Source organism: Mustela putorius, unplaced genomic scaffold (assembly GCF_011764305.1).
Source record: "Mustela putorius furo isolate JIRA1106 unplaced genomic scaffold, ASM1176430v1.1 tig00000242_pilon_pilon_pilon, whole genome shotgun sequence".
In the NCBI taxonomy this organism is placed as follows: Eukaryota; Metazoa; Chordata; class Mammalia; order Carnivora; family Mustelidae; genus Mustela; species Mustela putorius.
The window spans coordinates 5757283-5784658 of record NW_025421325.1 but is presented as its reverse complement, the minus strand read 5'-3'; the positions used below and the strand labels follow the sequence as shown (position 1 = coordinate 5784658).

General features: G+C 43.9%; 1 protein-coding gene across 6 annotated transcripts in view; it reads left to right on the top strand.

The window, feature by feature from the left end:
* The window catches only part of TRIM2 (tripartite motif containing 2), a 113952-nt gene that overhangs the window by 2185 nt on the left and 84391 nt on the right, over positions 1-27376 (top strand). The window contains exon 1 of one of the 6 annotated variants that reach the window (XM_045078310.1): positions 17935-18251. The exons of 4 other annotated variants lie outside the window; for them this stretch is intronic. The gene's annotated coding sequence lies outside the window, so the exon portion shown is untranslated. Of the gene's footprint in view, positions 1-17934; positions 18252-27376 lie in introns of those variants that run through there. One more of the 6 variants, XM_045078309.1, reaches the window with a different exon arrangement.

Here is a 27376-nt window from a genome sequence, read left to right as displayed (position 1 = left end):
GGAGTTCCTGTGGAATAGAGCTGGCATTTATATTCATAGCTTTTCAAGAATTCATCTAGTGACTGGTACCAAAATGTGGCCTCCTGTAGAAGCTAATTAGCAATCGGGAAGGAAAGCCAAGAACAACTTCCTTTAAACAACTTCCTTTAAAGCGCTGAAGCCTAAGTAGTCTTGCCCCACTGAGCTGAAGGCCAGGAAGGGCCAGTTGTGGGGAGGTGTTTGGGGCACCTGGCTGGCTTGGTCCATAGAGCAAGTGACTCTTGATCTCAGGGTTTTAAGTTTGAGCTCCATGTTGGATATAGAGATGACTTAAAAATAAAATCTTTAAAAAAAATAAAATTAAGACTTCCAATGTGGCAACTGGGAATGCCTTGGGGAGCTATATGATCTGAAGCTATCTTGGAAAAGAACATGGCACTCTTTAGGGTAAACAGTTCTGAAGTCAGGTTACAGCTTCAAAGTTCAATTTTAACACTGTGTTTTACCCTTCTGGGAAGAGCAGAGAGGTTGTTGGAAGGAAAGTTTCCACGCTGTAAGCACTCCATCTTTGGAGGGTCCTCAGTCGGATCTCAGGATATATGTATTTAGCTCTTTAACACTTCAAAGAACACACAGAAACTGCCAGCCCTGAGTTTATTTACCCTGAGCTCACAGATCTAAATGTTTTCCTCCTACACACCCCTTTAGAGATACATAGCATTTTCCAAGAGAGTTCCAGAGATTGGTGTCCAGGAGCATATCTGCTGTTTGTCAAGTCAGAGGTGGGCCCTTTGGCCCAACTGTTTGAGTAATTTTGCTTAAGTTCTATTTGCAGTTCTCAGCTGCAAAATGTGAAGTGTGCCTGTCAGCTTGTCAGGTATGGTACTAGAAAGCGCAGGCTGAGAGTGGGCAAACACACCTGGTCGTTAAAGACCTACCAGGAGCCGTTCTCCCTGAAGAGCTGATCAGGACTGCAGGTGTGATACAGGTGTGATCGGGGATGAGCTATGTCTCAAGGGCTCCCAGGGGTTCCCCAGAGCATACAGTCCCAGATTTGCCTTCCATCTTTTTTGATGGGTCCGTTTAACATCGTGGATAACAAAATAGCCTATCTACTAAGTATGTGTGATGGTGTCGGTGTGTCTCGTTTGAGAATTTATGTGAACAGAAAATACAGGGAATGCAAAGGATTATGAATGCAATCAGTGTTCCATCGCTGCACTTAGGGAGCCCAGCAGGCTCTCTGTTCCTCAGCCATCATCTGCAGGGGCTAACCCCTCTGAACTTACACACGTGAGTCTGCGGTGTGGCTATGTTCTTCATTCCACACCACTGCCCCAGGTCTGCTTCCAGCTCCAGACCTTGCCTTGCAGGCTATACTTCTGAAATTTATGGAATATTTAAATATTCTCTGCTTGGCACCCCGCACAACATCACCCAAAAATCTCAATCAGAATGAATGAGATGATCCCTCTGTGATAGAAAAGGGATAGCTCATGCCAAATACTGTGGAAGGCCTTCCCCGTGTTCCATTTCTTCAGTCCTCATAAAAGCCCAAGAAGGTACGCATGATTATTATCCCATGATCATGTGAGGGAAATGAGAACTGGAGAGGTTAAGTAACTTCCCAGAGTCTTTTTTTTTTTTTTTTTTTTTAAAGATTTTATTTATTTGTCAGAGAGAGCGAGCGAGAGCAAGCACAGGTAGACAGAGTGGAAGGCAGAGTCAGACGGAGAAGCAGGCTCCCTGCGGAGCAAGGAGCCCGATGTGGGACTCGATCCCAGGACGCTGGGATCATGACCTGAGCCGAAGGCAGCTGCTTAACCAACTGAGCCACCCAGGCGTCCCAACTTCCCAGAGTCTTCAGTAGTCACTAGAAACCAGCAGACCTGTGATTCAAGTTCAGATCCGTTTGAGCGATATTCTGGTGTTGGTGCATTTTGGGGATATTCTACTTTTCCATAAAACTTACTAGGAGTATTTGTAATAAACACAGAAATAGACCTAATGGTACAATGGATCCCAAAACAGTCAGCACTCAAGACCTTGGCCACATTTGCTTCATCCTTGTAAGACAGTTTTCTTTGGCTCCATTTCCTGTCAGTTCCATCTCATCCAGGATCGCTCACTCACTTACATGCTGGGTGTCAGCCTGACCAAACAACTGGTTGTTCTCTGAATATTGTCTCTTGCCTCTGGACCTTTGCACTGGCTGATCCCCTTGACTCAGTGGCTTCCACCCCGATACACTGTTGTCCACAAGACCCACCACTGACCAACCGAATCAGAAACTTCAAGCACTAATCACCCTCCTCTCCATCACCATTTGACACACTCCTCCTCAATCTTCCATACTCCCTCACTTCTAGCATCATCTGTTCCTCCACAAAGCCTTCACCGATGTCCCAAGTCTGGCTAAGGGTGCTCCCTCCCACAGCATTTGTACATACGTCTGTCATAACACCACCCCATGGAATTCTTCAATAGAATGTGGGTTCTTCTAGGGCCAGCACCATGGTTTTGAGCTCTATATTCCCAGAGACTAGCACATACTGACTAGTGATCAGTAAACACTTGAGTGAGGAAGAGAGGAAGAGGAAGAGAGTAACAGGAGAGAAAGGAATGGACGTGACACCACCTGAGTTCCTAACCCTGCAGGTCTCTGAATATGAGGAGCCCCTCACACCTCTTCTGGGAGCGTTTGGCATAACAAGACCTATTGCCATTGTACACATGAGTTTTACACCAGCCAGAAGGTGGGCAAAGGGAAGCAGCAAGAAAATACCAGACTAGCACCTGCGAACACACATAGGATCCTCCCCTACTTTGAGGTTTTATTCTACCTGCCCCCATTTTTACCTCCAGAAAACCATGTCTGTTTAACTAATTTCCCAATGATCTTCAAACATCTGAAGGGTCATCTAAAAAATGGGTGCCTTGGGGCGCCTGGGTGGCTCAGTGGGTTAAGCCAACTGCCTTCGGCTCACGTCATGATCCCAGGGTCCTGGGATCGAGCCCCCCATCGGGCTTTCTGCTCAGTGGAGAGCCTGCTTCCCCCTCTCTCTCTGCCTGCCTCTCTGCCTAGTTGTGATCTCTGTCTGTCAAATATATAAATTTTTTTTTTTAAAAAATGGGTGCCTTCCTGTTATATAAAGTAACCGACTTGAATGTGTGATCTCCTGAGAAAGTAAGAAACACATTTTTTGTGGATACTCTCAAATGAGCAGATTCCAGGAGACTATTTCAGGCCCATCTATTAATTCTCAGATGAGAATTAATCTTTCCATGTGGAAAATCCAGGCACCCCTGGATGACTTAATTTTAAATACGAGAGCTTGAAGCAAAATGTTGCTGAGGAGCTTCTGTCTTTTATACAAGTCCTGTGAAATCTGCAAGGCTGGCTCTTTCTGGGGCCCACAAGTCCCTCCCCAGCAACTGGCAATAATTGCATTTTTAGGAACACCCAGGAGAGCCCAATCTACTTGACATTTAGGTTCTTCCACTGGGACCCGGGCAACAAGAACTAGGGTTCTCAGAACACAATTCTTGATCTGCATTCCTCATTGGGCCATTCTATTTCCTCCAGAGCATTTTTTTTTTAAGATTTATTTTATTTATTTGAGAAAGAGAGAATGAGAGGGCAGGGCAGAGAGAGAGAGAGAGAGAGTTTCTGAAGTAGACTCCTGCACTGAGCACAGAGCCCAACCCAGGGTTTGATCTCATAGCCCTGAGATCAGGACCTGAGCCATAACCAAGAGTCAGTTGCTCAGCCAACTGTGCCACCCATGTGCCCCTCCTTAAGGGCATTTTTAACAACAACCACCACCACCACAACAAAAACATAGCAATGATCAGTGATTTCTTAGAAACATGGCCCTTTTAACCATCTCCTCCTCGAGGATAGCTATTGGGTCTTCTGGATGCTATCTGTGGTCTGGGCATACTGGGGACACAGACTAAATATTAATTAATGCCAGTCCATTAAGAAAGTAGAATGGAAAAGACCCCTAAGGTAGCAGTGACCCTACAGGCCCCAGAAGCCTGGTTGGAACAGTGGTGAGGAAAGATAGTGACAAGGCCTGAACAAAGCCGCTCTCTTCCCACATTCAGTGCCCGCAGCGAACCAAGCGGTGCCATTGTCCAAACTGTCACTGGAGGGCTGGGAGGGGGCCCTGGCAGCCGCCCAGCCTGCCCCATTGCTGTCCAGGGGTATTCAGGGAATAAGGGCCTCCAGCGCAAAGCTTCCTTTATCTCACAGGCCATGGTGCCCAGGGCACCACGGCTACCCTCTGCACACACAGCTGGTGGTGTCATAGTTTCTGGTGTCCCTTTAGAGGAGCAAGGTTCTTGGGGAATGGGAGCTGCTGATAGTGAAGGGAGTAGGGCTTGGGGACTGCTGGCCTTTGTCCTATTCAGAAATTGGGGTTACTAGGTCAGAGCAATGTCGCCATACCTTGTGATTTTCCAAGGCTGCCTAGAAACCTGCTCCTTTAGAACAAAAGCATGTCTGGCTTGTGTCCACACTCACACCAAAGGCTTTAAAAGTGGGACAGGGGTCACCTCAGCGCAGCACCCCCCCCCCCAGATGTTTCTGTGGGAGCTGTTGTATGCATGCCTCCTCCCCCAAGTGGATGGAAATCTCCACTCCCAGTCTTGCAGTTCCTGGGAAGCCCAAAGCGACAAGGGGTCAGGAGAGGGGGTCAGGGAGACGAAAAGAGGGGGTGAGGGGTCCTGGAGATTAGGGAAACCCGCCCAGCTTTTTTCTCTGCCCAAGACTTGTTTGTTGCCGTGGCGTGGTGGGAGTTTTTGTTGGGGGATTTTTTTTTTTTCCCCTTTTAGCCAAAGCGGTGCATTCTGGTGCTGCCAGCAGAACAACTCTTCCCAGTTCCTTCACACGGAAATCGTGCACGTAGCATCCAGGCCCAGGCCTGTGTCTGTAATTCCCTCTATTAATTCTGAAAAGGATTTAGGTTTTGTTCTGTTTGTCTTCTCCTCGCAGAGCACGTAGTTTCTCAGCCACCGACCGGAAAGCTTTGTGCATTTGGTGGATCACCAGGCCATCAATTTAACGGTGGAGAGCACCAATACTGCTTAAGCGCTAACTATATATCAGGGACTGTTTTAAGTGCTTTATGTTTATGAGCTACTGAACACTCCAAGATAAGTCTCTTGATCTCTATTTTCTTTCTTTCTTTTTTTCTTTTTTAAGATTTTATTTTTTTACTTGACAGACAGAGATCACAAGTAAGCAGAGAGGCAGGCAGAGAAAGAGGAGGAAGCGGGCTCCCCGCTGAACAGAGAGCCCGATGTGGGGCTCAATCTCAGGACCCTGGGACCATGACCTGAGCCAAAGGCAGAGGCTTTAACCCACTGAGCCACCCAGGCACCCCTCTTTTTTTCTTTTTTAATATTTATTTATTTATTTGAGAGAGAGAGCAAGCAGGGGGAGGGGCAGAGCGAAAGAAACTCAAGCAGACTGAGCTGAGTGCAGAGCCAGCCACGGAGCTTGACCTCACGACCCTAAGATCATGACCTGAGCCAAAACCAAGAGTCAGATGTGTAAATGACTGAGCCACCCAGGCACCCCTTTAGTCTCTATTTTCAAATGAGGAAACTGATCCTCAGAGAGTTAAGAAAGTTGTCCAAGGTCATACAGCTGGTCAGGGCCAGGCTGGCTTTTGGGTTCCAGAGTCTGCATTTTTAAACCCTGTGCCATCCCCCAAGGGAGACATTTTGTATGGATGCACAAAAGTATATGCATTCATTGCCCTATTTAATATCTTTCAAAAATTCTTTTTCTTATGAATAATGTCGTGATGAATGGTTTTGTAATAATAACTAAGTTCTTAACAAATGTTAAACCAGTGTGACAGGCACTCTTTTAAGTTCTTTATGCAACTCTTTGAAACAACCTACTCTTATTACCATTTAACAGATGAGGAAACTGAGGCACAGAGCAGTTGATGAGATATTTTGTCCCAGATCACACAGTTAGGAAGTGACAGAGCTGTCCCAGGGCTACTGTTCTTATGATGCTGTTTGGACAAGTATCCATCAGCACACCTGTGATACTGCTTGGAGAAACATTTTTTAGCTGGAATCACTAGGGCATAACATACGCATATTTTTAAGGATCTGGATATATATCCGTAAACTACTTTCCAGTTAACACTGGGTGGTTATACTAATTTATGTTCCCAGGAGCCGTGCAATTGACGAAGGAATCTAAGTTAGAATAGGCCCTGGTAAGTGGAGATGTCCCTCTAGCCCCTGGGCAGTGTATTCATAAACATTTTTAGCTTTTGTGGACTGATCTAGGCACTTACTATCTATTAATAATATTTTTATGAAAAAATATGTCTAGCCTAAAACTATACTTGAAAAGGAACGTCTGCATTGCTGGTAAGGTTTCTTGTTTCTTGATCTGGCTGGCGCTTACCCTGTTGTGGTTCCTTTTTGATAATTCATTGAATTGTCGCTTTAGAACTTGGTCACTTTCCTGTTTGTAATTTATACTTATTAAAAGTTTATTTTATTTTATTTTAAGATTTTATTTATTTATTTGAACGAGAGAGATCGAGAGGGATAGAACAAGAGTCAGGGGGAGAGGCAGCAGCAGACTCCTCGCTGAGCGGGGAGCTCAACGTGGGGCTCGATCCAGGAACCCTGTGATCATGACCTGAGCTAAAGGCAGATGCTTAACTAACTGAGCCACCCACATGCCCCTAGAAGTTTATTTGGGGACAACTGGGTGGCTCAGTCAGTTAAACCTCTGCCTTTGGCTCACGTCCTGACCCCAGGGGCCTGGGATCGAGCCCTACATCGGGCTCCTTGTTCAATGGGAATCCCGCTTCTCCCTCTGTCTGCTGCTCTCCCTGCTTATGCTTTCTCTCTCTCTCTCTGACGAATAAATAAAATCTTTAAAAAAAAAATGTAAAAAAAAGAATCTATGTATCGGATATAGATATTTTGGAGGTTAGGCACAGAATACATTGAAATCTATCATAAAGGATAAGAAAATGACACAATCGTCCCCATATTTTCTCCTCATGTTGGATAAAAGGAAATTTTGAAAGAAACATTTTCATGGTTTCTTTTGTTTTTAATTACTAATGCAAGAATTGAAAAGACATTGAATTATAAGAGTTCCAAGAAGTAGGGTCCTCAAAAATCTCTTTGCCTGTCTTTATTGTTTTTGTTTCATACGAGTAAGATTTTTTTTGTTTGAAACTTCAAAATCATGACACGTATTTAACATACGCAGTTTATGGTGAGTGAGTTTTTGCAGGGACCTGAGAACAAATATTAAGACCCCAGAGAGAATTGTTCTCTTTTTCTCTTGGCTTTCTAATGTATTCTTCCTTAATACTTGGTTTTGAAGTCATGTGTGGTTCTGTGATCTGGCCTGATGCCCAGATCGAGTAATGTCCCTGGAGACTCAGAACATCTTTCCGTGGCTAATGCATCAGCTCAAGAAAATCAATATATCATCAAGAAAACATTATAAGAGAGTAGTCTCTTACTCTCATGGAAGCCAGTGGCAATTTCCTTGTCAGATTTCCAGTTGTTTTGAAACATTATTTGAGTGCTTATTTCCCTCTCCTGACTTTGTATTTGATCTAAAATTAATCGCTTAGCGCCATTCAGTTTCTCAGTCCCTGGAATCCAGTTGTAATTTCTATCAGTTTTTATTGCTTTGCAACAGGGGATTTAAAAGGATGCAGAATAAGAGAGTATCTTGTGGGGGCACCTGGGTGGCTCAGTGGGTTACAGCCTCTGCCTTCGACTCAGGTCATGATCCCAGGGTCCTGGGATCGAGCCCCGCATCGAGCCCCGCATCGAGCCCCACATCGGGCTCTCTGCTTAGAAGGGAGTCTGTTTCCCTTCCTCTCTCTCTGCCTGCCTCTCTGCCTACTTGTGATCTCTGTCTGTCAAATAAATAAATAAAATATTTTTTAAAAAAGAGAGAGAGAGAGTATCTTGTGCCCTTATGACAAGACAAAAGGAAGCATGTTTCCCAACTCTTCCTTTATTTACCACCGCCAACTGGTCTCATCGTGAGATCCTGTGAGTTCTTTGATTAGGTTACTAATATTCCTTTTTTAGACCGACTTTCTCCCATTTCTACCTAACGTCTTACCATGACCTCCATATTAGCTCAGGCTGACATAATAAAATGCCACAGTCTGGTGGTTTAAACAACAGAAACTTATTTTCTTAGAGTTCTGAAGGCTGCATGATCAGGTTCTGATAAGGAATCCAATTCAGATTGAAGATAGCAGTTGTGTCTTCACATGGCCTTTTTACTGCGCACACAAATGAAGAGAGAGAAAGAGAGCTGTGTCCCTTCCTCTTCTTATAAAGATACTAATCCTACTGGGTTAGGGTTCCATCCTTCCGACTTCATTTAACTTTTATTATTTCCCCAAGGGCCTTATCTCTAAATATCCTAACATGGGACTTAGGGATTCAATTATGAATTTGGCTAGCTGCTCCTGCCCCCGCCAGGGTGGGGTAAGGGTACATGATTCAGTCTGTAATATTACCACAGCCAATACAATTAAAATTAAGGTTTGGTTTCCCTTTCAAAGTAGCTCTCTTTCCCCTAGTGTTTCTGTTAAATGACATTTAATCTTTTAATTCATGAAACATTTTTTGATTTCTGCTAACTGCATCATGAGAATCCAGACCTAAAGAAGACGTAGACCCTATACAAGCAGACTCTTCAGCGGTTGATAAAGTAATGAAGTAGAAGAATGGCATGCACAAATAATCAGAACATTTGGGATGCTAGAAAACACTGTCTGTGAACTACGATGTGCTACGGGATTCAGAGGAAGAGATTACCCTCAGCCAGTGGCCACTCTTAGAGCTTCATAATCAGCAACAGGCAGGATTCGGTCTAAGGAGACTGTAGGAAGGTCCACACCAGGCTCAGCAGGAACAGACATGATGAAGGCAGGAGGATAAGGTTCAGTTGAAACTTGGGAAATCAAGAGAGGAATGCTGTGGAGTTTAATTTGATGTCATGGGGGAGGTTAGGTTCTAAGATCAGTGTTTAAAAAGAGAGGCTCAATGACTCAATGGCCCTTGACAATCTGAACATATTGTCCCCAAAGCACCAGTTTCTCCTCCCGTGTTGCAACAGAGCATGGTTTCTTTGAGCACTGGGCGAAGTAGTTGGCTATGTTTAAGGGCTGTCTTGGGGGGTGGCTGGGGAGGAAGGAGAGTTGGGGGAGAGGGAGGGAGAGAGAGGAACATGAACGAATGAGATCACACCGTGACAAATGCTCACAAAATGATAACCATGGAAGAGCCCAGACTGACTGAGAATTGCAGATTTTCTCCAACTTCCCCCCACCAAAGAGACAAAGAACATGAACTGGAAACTTAAATATTGATGGAAGTGATCATATTTAAAATGTCCCACATCACTAGTGATTGAATCAATACAAATTTTTAAAAAGTTCATTTTTAATTGAAGTATAGATGACAATACTATACTAACAAATAAATACAAAATTTAAAAAAAAACACAAAAACAGTAGAGTAGTAGATTTACTACTGTCTCATCGGATTAGCAAATATTTTAAAGAACACTGTTGATGAAGGTGCATATCTCAATCTCATACTTTGCTAGCGGGAATGTAAATTGGTATAACCTTTCAAGAAAGTAATTGTGCAATGTCTTACTCTCTTGAGAGCCCTAGAAATGTTAAGACACCCAGACTTGATAATTCCACTACCTTGAAAATATAGAGATGTCGACAAAGATTTGTGTTTAGCAGTTTCACTGAAGTTTTATTTATAATGATTGGAAGTTTAGAAAAAATCTAAATGTGAACACTTTGGAAACTGGTGCTAGAAATGATATATCAATTAATTATTGATATTTATTTAAACAGTATTTTCTTAGTTATTTAAAAAAGTATTTTCTAATAATTTTACTAATATAAAGTGAATTTTTATAGGATTTTAAAAAGTTTTTTTAAGATTTTATTTTTAAGTACTCTCCACACCCAACATGGGGCTCAAACCTACAATCCCAAAGTTAAGAGTCACATGCTCTAGTGACTGAGCCAGCCGGGTCCCCTTACAGGATATGTTTTTTAAAAACAGATTCCATGGTTCCCCGGGTGGCTCTGTGGGTTAAAGCCTCTGCCTTCGGCTCAGGTCATGATCCCGGGGTCCTGGGATGGAGCCCTCATGGGGCTCTCTGCTCGGCAGGGAGCCTGCGTCCCTTCCTCTCTCTCTGCCTGCCTCTCTGCCTACTTGTGATCTCTGTCTGTCAAATAAATAAATAAGATCTTTTAAAAAAAAATAAATAAAAATAAAAACAGACTCCCGGGGCTCCTGGGTGGCTCAGTGGGTTGGGCATCTGCCTTTGGCTCAGGTAGGGATCCTGGGATCCTGGGATCAAGCCCCACATAGGCTTCTTGCTCTGCGGGGAGTCTGTTTCTCCCTTTCCCTCTGTCTGCCGCTCCCCCTACTTGTGCTTTTTCTCTCTCTGTCAAATAAATAAATGAAATATTTTTTTAAAAGTTTCCAAATTATATAATAAAAATATGCATAAGAAAAAAAGACAGTAAATGGTAATGTCATTTACTAGCTCTATTCATATTCAAATATGTACTAAGCATATGTCTTGCAATTTATTTATCTGTAGGTAGTAGGTCTATAGATAGATTTCTGCCTTATTCTTTTTTTTTAAAGATTTTATTTATTTATTTGAGAGAGACAGCACGTAAGAGAGAGCATGAGCAGCGGGGAGGGGCAGAAGGAGAGGGAGAAGCAGACTCTCCCCTGAGCAGGGAGCCTATCAGGGGGTTCGAACCCAGGACCATGAGATCATGACCTAAGCTGAAGGTAGACGCTTAACCAACTGAGCCACCAAGGGACCTCTGTTTTATTATTTATATTTTTCTGGGTTTTCCAAATTATCTAGAGCATCTAATTGGCTTTTATCTGAAATATGCATTTTTTAAGATATTTTATTTTTATTTATTTGACAGACAGAGATCACAAGTAGGCAGAGGCAGGCAGAGAGAGAGAGAGGAGGAAGCAGGCTCCCTGCCGAGCAGAGAGCCCAATATGGGGCTCGATTCCAGGACCCTGGGATCATGACCTGGGCTGAAGGCAGAGGCCTTAAACCACTGAGCCATCCAGGCGCCCCTGAAATATGCATTTTAATAAATTCATTTCATCTCTTAGGGCCCAAGTCCACCCTGCCATAAAGTTCTGGTTACTGTAGTAGGAAATGATCTCTCGCTTTTCGCTGACTTTCAAATCCCTTTTATCACATATGGACTTGAATTGCAGCTGCTTGTACATGTGATTTTCTTCCCAACTAGTATGGGAGCTCCTCGAGAACAGGGACTAGGCTCAGAGGTCCTAAGTTTATAAGCAAAGCCTAGCTCTCCTTCCCCACCTTTTCCATAAAGCCTCTCCTGCTACTTGAAAAAGTGGGTGAGTTCTTTCTGTGAGTCCTCAAAACAGGTTTCTATGCCTCTTTAATTCAGCTTTGGGTTATGGTTAATTGTATTTGTCTTGCCCGCCTATTCATCATCCGACTCCTTATTACGGAAACGAACCTTGTTCCCTTTTGTGCCCAGAGAGGTGCCTTGCATTAAAGTGTGTTCTCCGTAAACATGAGCTGGATTTATGACTGAATGAACCGGGGCCCCTTCCAGCTATTTCAAACAGGTGCCTTTCAGTTAGCCTTGAATCTGAAATGTTTAAGGCTGCTCTACAGGCGTGGGGACAGGGGGTGGGAGAAGAGAGTTTACAAAAACTAAGCAGACTCAAAGCACTGTGCAGTGGCAGTTGTGAAGCCTAATCCACCAGAAAAATCTGCCAGGAAATGCATTCACCTCGACTCATGGTGCCCCAGATAATAGTCTTTGCTCCTCTCTGAGTCCTGAGAACTTTTTCTAGAAGCTTTACCTTTTTTCACCATTTCACAAACTCCTAGAGATTAATTCCCCAAAGAATTCCATTCTTCCAGTCATAAATTGAGCACCGTAGATCTGTTCTGCACCCCACGTTAGGCCCTAGTCCTGCAAATGTGGCCATTAAGAGAAGAGTTTAAAATCAGATTTTATAAATGTTTTAGAATATAAAAATGAGGAAATAGGTAGCAAGATTCAGTTTAACCTGACACGTTATGTTCCAGGTTTTTGCAGAGCCTTGTCCTGGGCACTGTGGATGGTGTGACACTGAGCTCATTCATAACATCCCACCTGCTGGCGGCAGTGTAACCCAGGGAAGGGAGGGGCGGAGGAGGAGGGGTCTGGGGAGAAGAAGAACACAGGACTTCCAAGGTTCCGGGTCAGGGCTGGATAGAGATGGGAATAGTTGGGAGGGCTGCTGGTAGCTATAACTGTGTTGGGGGTGGTCATGGATTTTTTGGGTCTATTGCCCTGGAAATGTAAGATGTGGGTGAGTGCGATTCAGATAGAATTTTAAAAGCTTTAAAAAAAAAAAAAAAAAGGTCTGGGATGCCTGAGTGGTATGATCGTTTGAGCATCCAATTCTTGGTTTCAGCTCAGGTGGTGATCTCAAGGTCACTCAAGGTCAAGAGATCAAGCACCACAACATGCTCAGCTCTTAGTGTGAAGTCTGTGTGAGAGTCTCTCTCCCTCTCCCCCTACCCCTCTGCCCCTCCCCCAAATAACTAAATACATCTTTAAAAAAAAAGAAATAGAACGAGGAAAGCTCTAGGGGGGGAAAAACCCAAAATTCTAAGACAATATTAGATAGAAGATGTGAAATGAGACAGGTTATCATAGAAAACAAAATAGTAAAAGGATTGTCTTTAGTAGAACTCAGTGCATCTGTCAATGTTTTTAACTGCTGACAACAGAAACTACTCTAGTTAGTTTGACCATAAAATGAATTTATTTAAAAAATACAAGGACACCACCAAGAAAGTGAAAGGACAACTTACAGAATAAGGGAAAATATTTTCAGATCATATAGGTGATAAGGGACTTGTATCCAGAATATAAAAACTCAATAGTAAAAGATAAATTGTAAAAGACAACTAAAAATGGGGGAAGAGGGGCACCTTGGTGGCTCAGTCAGTTAATTGTCTGCCTTGTGCTCAGGTCATGATCCCAGCATCCTGGGTTTGAACCCCACATTGGGCTCCTTGCTGAATGGGAAGTCTGCTTCTCCCTCTCCCTCTGCCTGCTGCTCTGTCTACTTGTGCTCTCTCTCTCTTTCTGTGTCAAATAAATAAATAAATAAATAAATAAATAAATAAATTTTTAATGGGGAAAGAATGATGGTTGCACAACATTGTGAATGTACTTCATGTCACTGAACTGCACACATAAAACTGGTTAAAGTGGTAAATTCTAGGCTATGTATATTTAACTATGATTTTAAAAAATTAGTTTTGCAAAATGTGCAAAAGATTTCTGGGGTGCCTAGGGGATTCAGTCAGTTGACCATCTGACTTCTGATTTCAACTCAGTTCTTGATCTCGGGGTTCTGGACTGGAGCTCCAGTGTCAGGGTCCTGGGATGGAACTCTGGTGTCAGACTCCATGCTCAATAAGGAGTCTGCCTCTCTCTCTCCTGCTCTCTCTCCATCCACCTCTGCCTCTCCCCTCTCATGCACATGCTTCCAGGTGCATGTGCCCTCTCTAAAATAAATAAATCTTTAAAATAAAATAGAACGTGCAAAAGATTTCAAAGGACATTTCTTCACAAAGAAGATACACAAATGGCCAATGAGCATATGAAAAGATACTCAATATTATTAGTATTAGTATTAGATATTAGATATTAGTATTAGATACTCAACATCATTAGGGAAATACAAATCCAAACCATAATGAATACCACTTCACCCCCACTAGGAAATCGGAACCCTCATATATTGTGAGCAGTAATGTAAAATGATGTAACTGATTTGGAAAATAGTCTGGCAGTTCCTCAAAATTATAAACACAGGATTATCCTATGACCCAGCAACACTACTCTTAGATAGACCCAAGAGAAATGAAAATATATGTCCAAACAAAAAATTGTATTCACATGTTCATAGCAGCTTTGTTCATACTAGCCAAAGAGTGGAAGCAATGCACATGCCTATCAACTGATAAACGGATAAAGAAAATGTGGTTTATTCATGCAATGGAATATTATTTGCCAATAAAAAAGAATGAAATACTGGAACGTGTTGCAGTAAGGATAGTCCTTGGAAAAAATTGGCTAAGCAAAAGAAGGGAAGCATGAAAGGCCACAAATTATATGATTCCATGTATATAAAATGTCCAGAATAAGCAAATCCTTAGAGATAGACTGTGGATTAGTGATCACTAGGGGCTGAGAGAACGGGGGAATGGGAAGTGACCACTAGTGTGTATGAGATTTCTTTCTGGGGTGATGAAAATGTTCTGGAATTAGATAGTGATGATAGTTCACAGCTTTGTGAATATACTAAAAAACCACTGAACTGTACACTTAAATAGATGAATTTCATAGTATGTGAATTTTATTTAAATAAAACTATTCAATAAAAAGAATATTGGGGTACCTGGGTGGCTTAGTTGGTCAATCATCTGCCTTTGGCTCAGGTCATGATCCCAGGGCCCTCGGATAGAGCCCCACATCAGTCTCCCCCCTCAGCAGGGAGCCTGCTTCTCCCTCTCCCTTTGCTCATGCTATCTCTTATCTCTCTTTCTCTCACAAATAAATAAAAACAAATCTTTAAAAAAAAAGAAATGAAAAAGAAGAATATTAAGTGGTTCAGAGAATCTCTAAGAAATCTAGAGAATCAGGCTCGGAGGCTACTCAGCTGAGAGTAATACCTAAATTATACCACAGATGGTTCCAGAATGAGCCCTAACTCTGTTCCTCTGAACACAGCCACCACAGACGCTCTGTTGGACCTTTGGCCCTTTAGGGTCCATATCTCTGCCAAGTTCTGCCACAGGACAGAAAATGGCTTCTCTGGGGTCCATCTTCTCCTATTGCCTTTATCCCAACGGAAGTCCAATGTTTATCCCTCCGACTGCCAGAGTCCACATCACAGTTTCAAGCCCCACCTGCAAGGGAGGCTGAGAAAGTGGGCGGAGGTTTGGGAGATGAGACTCAAACAAATGTTCACTATCCCACACTTCTCTCAATGGGTTTGCCTGGGCAGTGGTTTTAAAGTCATAAAATGTTGGAGTTAAGTGGGCCCTTTGAAGTTCAGCTACTAGGCTGGCCATTTGGTCCTAGGACTGCAACAATCTAAAGACAATGGGCAATTTCCAGCTTTATCTTTCCTTGCTTGTTAAGCATTTGGCAACGTTAATCACTCTTTTTTCTTTTAATTTCATTTTATTTATTTTTCTTATGTTCAGTTAGTCAACATACAGTGCATCATTAGTTTTTGATGTAGTGTTCCATTATTCATTATTAACCACTCTTTATTTTATTTATTTACTAATACTTTATTTATTCATTTGAAGAGAGATCACAAGTAGACAGAGAGGCAAGCAGTGAGGAGGAAGTAGGTTTCCCACTGAGCAGAGATCTCGATGCGGGGCTTGTTCCCAGGACCCTGAGATCATGACCTGAGCTGAAGGCAGAGGCTCAACCCACTGAACCACCCAGGCGCCCCTAATCACTCTTTTTAAAAACATTTCTCTTCCCTGTGTGTGGGTCAGCCTTCCTGTACCTTTCTAATCAGTTTTTTCTCAGTTTCTGTCTGGAGCTGCTCTCTTTGCCCCTTAAAGCTGATGTTTCTCCTCACTGACATGTTCAGTCCTGCTCTGAGTAACTCAATCCAAATTGTGTGGATGTCATGGGTTCAATTGTGTCCCCCTGAAATTCATAGGTTGACGTCCTAACTGGCACTACTTCAGAGCGTTACCTTATATGGAGATTAGGTAATCTCCAGATAAGAAATAAAGATAAGGACCGTGGTACTTAGTTAAAAATGAGATCACACTGGAGTGGGGGGGCTGCCTAATCCAATATGACTGGTATCCTGACAGAAGGGGAAATGTGGACACCCTCATGCAGGGAGAGTACCACGTGAAGACTGTACTTATGATACCACAAGCCAAGGAACTATTAGAAGTGAGGAGAGAGTCCTGAAACAGATCCTTGCCTGGCACTGTCGGAGCGAGCGTGGTCCTCCTGGCACAGGTCTTGTCTATCTGGCCTCCAGAAGTGTGAGACCATACATTTCTGTTGTTGAAGCCTCTGTTTGTGGTACTTTGTTATGGCAGCCTAGCAGAGGAAGTGAATTGTTCTCTACTCCTGTATTTTCCTTCTACATAAAGATGGATAACTCTCTAATTTGCATTGCTAGTCCACAAGGTCCAAACTACCTTACAGATCCATGGGACTGGCTTGCCTGCTGGGGTATTTGCATTTGGATATCCTACAAAAGCCATAAACTCAACTTGTCTAAACTTCAGCTCATCCTTTCTCTGGTCCCACTAGCTCCGCCTTCATTTCTCTGTCTTGGCAGATGGTACTCTCCATCCACCCTGGTGCACATGCATGTCAGGGTGATAGCCTCCAGCTTCACTCCCCTCCTTGTTCCCCTCCATGTCCTAAAGGTGTTGTCTCTCACATCTTTGGAGACTTTCCCATCCATCCCCACCCACCTACACCCGGTCCTGGGCTATCTTCCTTCCATATGCCTTCCTCAGTAATCTGTGTGAAGCACAAGGGTCCCCACAGCTTCCAAAGGTCCAACCCCAGAGCTTAGCAGATGAGACTGTCATCATCTGACTCCATAACCACGTCTCTCACCTCTGTTCCTCTCACCTGTTTTCTGCAGCCATACAGAAATTCAGATCTTTCCCTGCCTCTCTCTCTCCATCCTGCCTAATGCTTACTTAGTCTTCAAAACACAAATGCATCCTCCTGTGGGAAGCTTTCCTTAATTTTTAGCGTGATCGAAAGCCTGCTTCTATGTTCCCTTAACCCTCTGGCCATACACTCTATCATAGGAATTTCTCCATGGGCTGAAATTGTTGGCCGCCTCCTCCCCTCAGCCTCTCAATAGTAAGGCGCTTTAGAGTAGAGACTGAAGGCTTTTTGCAGCTTTCTGTTCTCAGCCTAGTGCCTGGCACATGGGAGGCACTCATAAATGTTTCTAGAAGAGGGACACCTGGGTGGCTTAATGGGTTAAGCCTCTGCCTTCAGCTCAGTTCATGATCTCAGGATCCTGGGATTGAGCCCCACACCTGCTTACCCCTCTTTTTCACCCAGCCTCTCTGCCTACTTGTGATCTCCTTCTCTCTCTCTCTCGTTCTGTGTGTGTCAAGTAAATAAACAAAATCTTAAAAAAAAAAAAAATTCTAGAAGGAAGCAGGGAATTTGGGGATGATGAGTTGGGTAATACTTCCTACCCAAACCCATTTTACAGAATAAACAATAAGTCCCCAAGAGGCAGTCATTTCTTATCATTTTCAGAGATGATGGTGTCGCAGTGACTCATTATCAGAATTTACTAAAGTAAACGCAGAGATTTTTTTTTTCCTGTCTCCCATTCAGGAGTTATGATTGCTTTCAGTGGCGTAAACGGTCCCAAAATGGACGCTGGCCCTTTTGGGTTGTCTCAGGCTCGTCCAACTCAAGTCGTTTCCCCCGGAGGGCCAGAGTTTGCATTTGTGTTTACAGGACTGGCAGGGAGGACGCGCTCGCCGGACTAGACCTGCGAACCCAGCCAACCCCCCCTCCTCTGCCCCCCCTGGGCTGCGATTGGCCCTTCCCCGGAGGCTGGGCGCAAGAGCCTTTAGTCATCGCACTGGGAAATCTTTCTGGAACTGGGCACCAACTTGCGTGTTGTTTTGCTGCTCTTTGTGCGGGGATTAGCTGCCCTGCGGGGTCTGGGAATGCTGCGGGGGCCGGGCAACCCGTAATCCAGGATTTGCCCCTGCCTCGCGGCTTATGGAAAACAGATGTCTCGCCGCTCCGCGCCTCGGCACCGAATGGAAATGACCAACCAGAGAGCCTTTTGGAACCGGGGACACCGAGTCCAGGGCCTCCAGAAGCCAGCTGGGAGGCAGCTTTGCTCCCGCTCGCCTGTCTGTGCCCCTTCAGCCCCGCTCTCGGACCCCACGAGGCGCTGAAGCGGCTCCACTTCAGATACGGCTCCGGGAGGAGCGCGCCAGCCGAGGTCGCCGGCCGCCGCCGCAGGGGCCGCGCGCTAGCAAACTCCGGCCCTGGAGGGGGCCGCCGCCCGACCAGAGGCGGAGCCGCCGCCCGCCGCCTCCCGCCAGCGCGCCGGTTCTCCGCGGAGCGAGGCGCCCACGGGCAGTAAGTCAGCGCCGGGGCTGGGGCGGCGCGGCCCGGTCCGCCCGGAGCCTTCCGCTCCGGCCCGGGTCCCCGCGGACTGCGGCGAGGGCAGCGGCCGCCGGTCCGCTTCCGGATCCTGCCGGCGGTGCGGCGATGCCAGGCTGGAGCGGGCGCCGGTGGGGACCGCGGCGGCCGGCGCTGTCGGGCCGCGGAGGGTGCTGAGCCTTGACTCGGCGTCCGGGCCCGGGCCGGCCGAGGTCCCCCGGGGGGGAACCGGGCCCCTCTGTCCTGCCTGCAGTATCTGTGCACAGCTTCGGAAGTAAAACTGTTCACGTCATTGTGCACCGAGGTGGGGGGAAAATGGATATTCTGCGATCTTAAAAGGGCTTGCTTTAATGATTTTATTATTATTTTTTTTTAAACGACGGGGTTTCCTTTCCCTGTTTCTCTTAAATTTTGGTCGTTTTGCAAAAACCACTCAAATAGGTTTCCTTCCTATTAGCTTTCATGCAACTCGAGGGCATGTTACAGTTCTAGCTTATCAGAAGAGGGACATGTTGATTTTTGAGGGTTTGCAGGGCTCTTTTTGGTGGATATGGTTTATTTTGAACACGCATGCCCCGTGTTGAAAACCCTATGTTGCTGACAAATCGGGGTAAGGAGAAACGATTGTCGTATGAAATGCCTGTCAGATCCAAAGCTTTCTTGGAAACCCCAAATTTGTTCCCACCGTAATCCAACCCCATAGAGCAACTGGTAGCATTTTTACTCCTCCATTCCCTCAGGAAATCGCCAGCCTTAAATTATGAAACAGAGGCAGCTTTAGATTCGGTGCTTTTTTTACCTAGTTAATTTTAAAGTCCTTAGAGTTCCAGACATCCAAAGATGAGGTTAGCCCCTAGGGAAAGAGGCATGGCTGTTCTTGTGCCCTACGCACCCCAGTGCTTTTTTCACTAGACAATTTTTGGTGTGTTAAAATGGAGATTAATTTTTTCATCAGATTTTTAGCATGCGGTTATGGGATTGACACCCGATAACTTGTATTTCCCGGTTCCTTTACCAGGGGATTGGAGGACGGACTGTGCCCCGGGTCACTACTTCCTGGCCCTGCTTGACCTCTAGTTTCAGATTTCCACTTGATTTCATCCTTGGCAGATGTAGTACCTGTCCTTCACCTGAGACAAAGAGCAGGAATGATTCAGAACACTTTGACTATCACAACCTCCACCAAAGAGGCAAAGAATTTGATTGAATTCTTTATGACCCACGTTATGTTTCCCTCCTCTGCAAATTTAGGTACAGTTAGCAATCAAGGATCAATTTAAAATAACAACAACAACAAAAACCCTCTGCCTTCCTCCTCCCTTAAGGTAAGTAGGAATTTGGCTGAGTTGGGTGAGGCCACATACATTAATGAAAAGTCTTCACTGTGAGATCACTCAGTCTTATTCTGGACTAGATAGAGGGTTAATACCACACCCACCCCCTCACTCACCCTCATATGTGCACATTTTTTTTTTTCCCTGTGCGCTTGCTTTTCTTTCTACCCTTTTCTACACGATTCCTTTTAGTACATACATGACTCTATTTTGGATCATGGACTCTAGGATATCATTACTTTTCAGCGTCAAGGTTTGTTTAGATGACAGCATTCATCTCAGATTTCCTCAAATCTTATCTTTATTTTCCTGGAAAATTCTATGTCTGTTAAATCCTGCATTGGAAATTCCACTGTATCTTTCAAAAGCGACGCTGGCGTCTATATCTTGAATTGTTTTTCTTGCATTATCATTTTGATATTGTCTTCCCTGATTTCCTAATTGCCTGGTCAGCTTGTTATTTCTGCTTTGTATTAGAACACAAGTGGAAGGAACTTCTCATAGGACACGGAATATAAATGGGGTAGGGAGTCTTCCTGAGAATTAACAGCATAGACTCTGACCTTTTCTTTGGTCTGCCCTTGGACTGAATTCTGTCCTTTGAATTTCTGTCCAATGACTACACTAGAAAGAGCTGCATATTTACCTCGGGGCTCAGGAGTGATCTGTTTATTTGACCTTTTCAGAGTAGCTGTAATTCACTACTCTCCTAGAGCTGTTTGGTGAGAATTTGCCTGTTGAGTGGAAATAAACCAATTGGATAATACAGTAATGCCCAAGGAACCTTTGAAAATGCTATCCTGAGTGGTGCCTCAGTCGCTCAGGTAGTGGTCCCAGGGTCCTGGGATCAAGCCCCGCATTGGGCTCCCTGCTCCACGGAAAGCCTGCTTCTCCCTCTCCCACTCCCCCTGCTTGTGTTCCTTCTCGCTGTGTCTCTCTCTGTCAAATAAATAAATAAAATCAGAAAGAAAGAAAGGAAGGAAGGAAGGAAAGAAGGAAGAAAGAAAATGCTATCCTGAAATTCTGGGGAGGTAACATTATCAGAACTTTGTCATCTCATCACTCCACTGCTCGCTTCACCCCAAATCTATCTTGGGTTACAAATTCCCTAAAGACAATTTTTAGCTTGATTTATTCAGGCCCTAAAAGTTTATGCTGGCAGGTACAGGCAAGACTCTTTTGATGCTTCTGCTGATGATGTGGGTAGGAACAATGACTGTTTTCTTTTGGGTTTCATGAGAAGATGTATATTCCTAGATGTCTGATTGAGAAGCCTCTCTGAGACTGTTATCTTAAAAGCCTTGAGGTAGGAGGCGGGGTGGGGAGGGGTGCTCAGTCGGATTCTTGATTTCAAGTCAGGCCTAGATCTCAGGGTCCTAAGATTGAGTACGTGGAGTCTGCATGAAATTCTCTCTCTCCCTCTGCCTTCACTTACGCTCTCTCTCAGAATCAATAAATAAAATCTTAAAAACAAAAAGCCTTGAGTCAAGGCTGATGTATAATCATACTCCCTTATCAACGTTATTTTTTGTGCCCTTATATATTAGACCTTGAGACGGACCTGCTAGTTGGAAAGTCGGAAAAAGCTCCTGCAAGTCTGTTGAGTTTAGTTCCTTATTTTCTCTGGAAGAGATTAGTAGGTCTTTGATGTGGATAGAATTTGGTCTTGGCTTTAGAAGAATTGACAAGTGCAACCTCTGAGATAAGCAAGTGGAGGGGGAATGAAGGAGAGGAAATCTAGTGATATGGAACCATGGATACTAGCCACTCAGCTTTTATGTGGTTTTTTAAATTTTTTTTTTTTTTGAGAATTTAGTGGAAATTTAACCTCAGAAACTGAGCTTTCATGGGCAAATATTTTGTCATACAAATGCTGGCTTTTTCCTGCCTGTGAATCTCATCTTAATCCCTGAACAGAAATATCCCCGTCCTAGAATTTTCACTACATTCTTTTTTTTCTGAACATATTGGATGTCTGGATGCAATTTATGGAGGCAGAAGGGCTGGCCAGGAAGATTAGGATGTGTCCTTGAGGCAAACAAAAACACTATGTCAGCATCTTTATTAACTTAGGACAGTTTAGAAGTGTTCAAATAGAAGCTGTGGGTACAAGTTTCCTTCTGCTTTAACTGCAGGAAAATGAAGGAACCTAAGAAGTGCAGACTTCAGGAACCAGAGCAGTTTGTAGAATTATGCTGGAGGCAGTTGTAATTCTGGAAGGAGAATAGCCTTTTAAATTACTGTCTCCTTATTGTAAATGATTTCCAAGTTTCAGAATGTCTGCTGTTTGAGGGACGTCTTGTTTAGTTTAAATATAGTCACTGATTCCTACCAAAATATCCAGAAAGGCATTAAAGTCTTGCTGACTGGCTCATCTCCAGTTAGGGAAAGGACTAGCACTTTAGACTCTCAATACAGACCTTCAGGAATGATGATTTTGAAGACCAGGAAGTAAACCAACTGGAAAAATCTTTCTGATTAAGACTCCTGAAAAGAGAGATCTGACATGAGACCAAAAATGTGAAAGACTAGACCCATTTATGTTTCCGACTATTCTGTCCGATCAGGTAGAAGAAAGGAAAGGTGTTTTTAAGCCTAGTTTGTCAGCGAACAGGTATTGTTTAACATGTACTGTGTTTCAAGCCCCCTGCTTTATGATCTGTAATGTACAATTGAGTAAAAGGTGAGCATCTGCCATGGAAGCAGTTTCAAGCCTCAGTGGTAACTTTAAGCATTAGTGTGCATTGTCCCACCTGTGCTCTGAGTTCCTCGCCTGGGAAAGCAGGTCCAAGTCTGTGGGAAGAACCCCGTCTGTAGTTCAGCTACATACAACCACATCCTGAGGGAATCACCATGGTGATTCACATGAGATTTGCTTCCGTTGGCAGAGTAAGTTGTGTTCTTGCCTCTTTCAACACAACCTGGGTGAAGTGACACTTGCTTCATAATTCCAAGACCCCTATTCGATGCATGCCTCTGTTCCTAGAATGTTTCTTCCCTAGTCACCAAGCAGTTCAGCAGGGACCCGACTAGCACCCAGATGACTCACAATGCGGACATTCCTGGAGGGTGAATGATAGAGATCCTTGAACCTCGCCTAAGAACATGCAACCAGTCTCTTTCATCGTGAAAATAACCTCTGAGACTAAACAAAGACAGAACTGTCTCTTTTGCTAACCACCTGTGGTTTATTTAAATTAGTGTTACACGTTCAGCAGTGGTGTCAGAGCCAGATTATAAAACTGCCTAAAAGAATGAGTGTGCTGGGCCTTTGCATAGGGATAGAACAAGACATTGGCCACATTGAATGGGATTTGCATCTTGTTAGCTTGCCTGCGTGTCCTCGACTACCGGACACAATGGGAGTGTGCACGTCCAGCTTTGTAGCTGGGCAGCCTGTTGTACTTAATGATTCTGCTGGGAATTAAAATAGTGAACTAGAAGCATGAGAGTGGGGTGGCGGGGGAGGAAAGAGATAGGAACTTTTAGGAGATGCAAAAGAACGGGAACTTGGGGGTCAGTCTAATACCACCCCCTTTTTTTCTTCGCTGTACTTTTCATCTCCATGACTTAATTATTTTAGAACTGAAAGTGCTTTTGTAATTCAAAATCAGTGGCGCAGTTGGCCTTAGCAACAGCACAGGCTACCTCGGTGCACAGCAGTCTCCACAGTGGTGTTGGCGAGTGAATCGTCTCGGTGCAGCATTGGACCACTTGGCCCCCCTTTATCCTTCAGCCTGTGTTCGGGGTTTCCTTTGCTTACTCGTGCATTGGATTCTGTTAGGAAAGACAAAATAATGGCCACTATAGTCAAAGAAGGAGATGAAAAAAATGAACCTCTCATGAAATGTTAGTGTTCCTTGGATACCCCCGTATTTAGCGTGGTCAATCAGAGGTCCCCGTAAGGAAAGTGGATAAAAGGGTACTCAAATGGGCTGGATGTTTGTGCCTTGATTGCTGCAGAAAACAGATGGCAAAAAATAGGGGCCTTTTGCTTCTAAATCTCAGCCAACAATGAAGCCGCTGATGAAAACCAAATTTAGTAGTTCCAGAACGTGGTCTCCAGATTTCCAGTACCATTAAAATCTTTACAAAGCTCTTTGCATTTTAGAGAAGCAACGTGTGCTTCCTGGGTCTGATGGGCCATACGCTCTACCACAAATGAGCCTTAAATAGGAAATCCAGTGTTTTGCCCGAGGTCACACAGAAGCCACACAATCACGTTGCTTGATCAGGATCTGTGATGGGTGCCATTTGCTTAGAGGAAGGATGAGCGGAGGCTAATGGTGCCCCTGTTGCTATTTTTCCCTATTTGGGGCTATTAAGGAGAAATTCCCCTTGGAGCGAAGTGCTGTCTTCACTTTCCTCCACAAACCTCTCAATCCAGAAACCTAAAGTACAAAGTAATGGGAGCTTGAAGTCTAAAGCCCACAAAAGCTGCCGAACCACCCACCAAAACAACATGAAAAAATTGAGAAGCCTGGGAAGGGAAGAGGTGGGAGTGAAGGGTGTGGGGGTTCTGACATTTACTGCAATATCTCCACCTCAACTACAGATCCCGCAGAAGAACGTATGTTCTTCATTTTTAACATAACTTCATTGAGAGAAAAAAACCCCAGATTTCTCAGGGATTTCCTCGACAAGGATTTTACTTGGGGTCCACATACATTGTTTTGGCTTAAACAAAGATTCTGAATTTTTAATAAGCATCTATCACAGACCAAATTCAGCCGACTTTCTAAAAAGCCTTTACACATCAAGAGTGGGAAATCTGTAAGAATTTGTTTGGAGTAGTTAAAGCAGTTTCCGTCCTGGGAGGCAGGCGGATTTATTGGGTTATGAAATTCTTCATTCCATCTGCATGGGAGCTGGTTTTCATTTGTAATGCAGTACAAAATATTCTTGGCATATTTGGGACTTATTTTGTAGAGGATGCTCCCCACTAGGACTAAATCTAGATAGAACTAAATTTCTTTTCCTAGATTTTTTTTTTCCCCCTAAACCATTTTCCCTTCACCAAGTCCCTTGGATAAATCCCCTCACCAAAGTATTGCCAGATCTGTCTATAACTAGGCTGGTCTTCAGTCTTCATTATTCAGCCATTCTGCTAGAATCTGTTGATGGCTAGTCTGGGGGGTGCCCAGGAGTTCACCAGCAGATCAAGAGGGAAGGAGTCATTCCAGGTGGAGACACTCAGACTTCCAGCTCTTGTCCTAGATCTATTTTCTTTCTTTCTTTCTCTTTCTTTCTTTCTTTCTTTCTTTCTTTCTTTCTTTCTTTCTTTCTTCTATTTTCTTTCTTTCTTTCTCTTTCTTTCTTTCTTTATTATTTATTTATTTGAGAGAGAGACACACAGTGAGAGAGGGAACACGAGCAGGGGGAGTGGGAAAGGAAGAAGCAGGCTTCCCGCTGAGCAGGAAGCCCAATGTGGGGGTCGGACCCAGGACCCTGGGATCATGACCTGAGCCAAGGGCAGATGCTTAACCGGCTGAACCACCCGGGCACCCCATAGATCTATTTTCTTTCCTTTTTAAAAAAATATTTTATTTATTTGAGAGAGAGTGAGCACATGAGCAGAGGGAGAGGCAGAGGGCAGAAGGTGAAGTAGACTCCCCACTGAGCAGGGATGTAGACACAGGACTTGATCCCAGGACCCTGGGATCATGACCTGAGCCAAAGGCAGATACCCAACCAACCGAGTCTCCCAGGTGCCCCCGCCCCGAGACCCAGGGCTCAGCTTTCTAGATTTTACAAATAATCTCTGCTGTAATACTTAAATGTTTTTACCACACGTGCTATATTTGGTGTCTGCAACTTAAGAATGACCACTTGATTCACCTGAAGCATCGGCCAGTGTATTAAAGTTCGTGGGACAAATACGAAAGATGAAGTAAAAGAGAAAGTTACTGGAATCCCTTAAAAATAAAAACATTTAAATTTAAAAACAACAAGAAGAAGAAGTCTAAATTCATATGGCTGGTTTTGAAGGGAAGGTTTGGGGGGTTTAGGATGCGAATACTAACCAAACATTTGGAGTCTGTATACTACTAAATCTCATCCTCACTGGGAATTGGAATAATGGTTTGGCTCTTCCCTGTTTCAATATGCCCATGGGATGAGCCATATTGGAATAATTCTAAATTGAGAGAGATTGACTTGCTTTTTGTATTGCAGGCAGAGATAGCAATTCTTGGTTATCTTTCAGTCTTAAAACCAGTAGAATACAATTACCAAGGCAAAAAACAAAACAAAGCAAAACAACCCATTAAACTCTTGAATTAGGCATACTATATTATCTTGTGGATTTAATGCACCAGAGTTGATGATGACAGGGCCTGTCTGTTATTTCTGCCAAAATCCTGGGATCCTGCATGCCTTAAGTAGATTGAGGGCACTGTACGCTATCTATCTTTTATTTAAGAAGATAACCCTGCTGATGAACCAGGATGTACTTTGCAGCTTTCTCCATCTCTCTGCTCACTCTGTATTAGTAATGAAAATTATTGGTCCCTGTGAACCAGCTCACTTGGCTCATGTGCATGATTTCATCAGCATGGCAGCTAACTAGCTAAGCTAAATTGGCACTGAGATGATGATAATGATTTAATCTCATGTTTGAGCACATCTTTACCTTTTAACAATCACTTTCACATAAATTATTCCATCCTACCTTACAATGGCTCTGGAGGAAACCAAGACTGTAAGAAGTCCAGTGACTTTTCCAAGAAAGGAAGAGTTGGGACTCACACCTACAGTGTCGATCTCACTGGACCAAAATGTGCAGTAGAACTTGATTGGATGACATATGATAAAATAATACAAAAATTGTGAGAATCTCTAGATGAAAGGATGTTTTCTCAAGGAAACAAATCTAGGAAGGTATCTGGAAAAATGGTTTCCAGTAGAGAATAGTCACTTAAAATTTAATCCCAGATCTGAGAATACCACACAAAAAAGCCAGGAGGGAGCTATGTAAACAAGACATAATCAAGAGTCAATTTATATGATACAGATGAGAAGTCCAGTGGTGACTCAGAGAAGAGAGAGGAAAAAACATAGGCCAAGCCGTGACAGTCTAATTGAGGAAGAGAGGTGAAAGTTTGAGCTTAAAGAATGTCAAGATTTAGGTGGAAGAAAGAAGTAGGTAGGGCATGATAGGTTGGGAACATCCCAAGCAAGGGTAGAGAGCTATAGCCCAGGTGGAGAGTAGCAGGGAGACACCTTTGACTGGAGGAGGACTGACCAGTAGGTCTAGGTAGGGAAGTCTTGGAGAACTAAGGTTGAAGAAAGAGGACGGGGCCACACCAAAGAGGATCTGTTGTGCCAGACAGAGAAATGTGAACTAGTACTTGGGTGCTGTAGTGTGTGGGCATGGTTGGTTCCTTCTGAGGGCTGTGAGGGAAAATCTATTGTGCCTCTCTCCTGACTTCTGGTGGCCTTAGGCATTCCTCGGCTTGGAGGGGGTGTTCTTGTGTCTTCACACTGTCTTCCTTGGATGTCTCTGTGTCCAGGCCCCTCTTTTATAAGGACATCAGTCATACCTCATTAGGACCTACCCAAGTGACCTCATTTTAACTTGATTACCTTTGTGAAGACCTATTTCCAAATAAGACCACATTCTCAGATACTGGGGGCTTCAACATATCTTTTTCAGGGGAACAAATTCAGCCCGTAACAGGAGCCTTTAAAGAGTACTAAGTTGCAGAGTAAGAGAAAAAAGGTTGTTTCATAAAGATGCACTATTGATGGAATGTGGAACACGCTGTG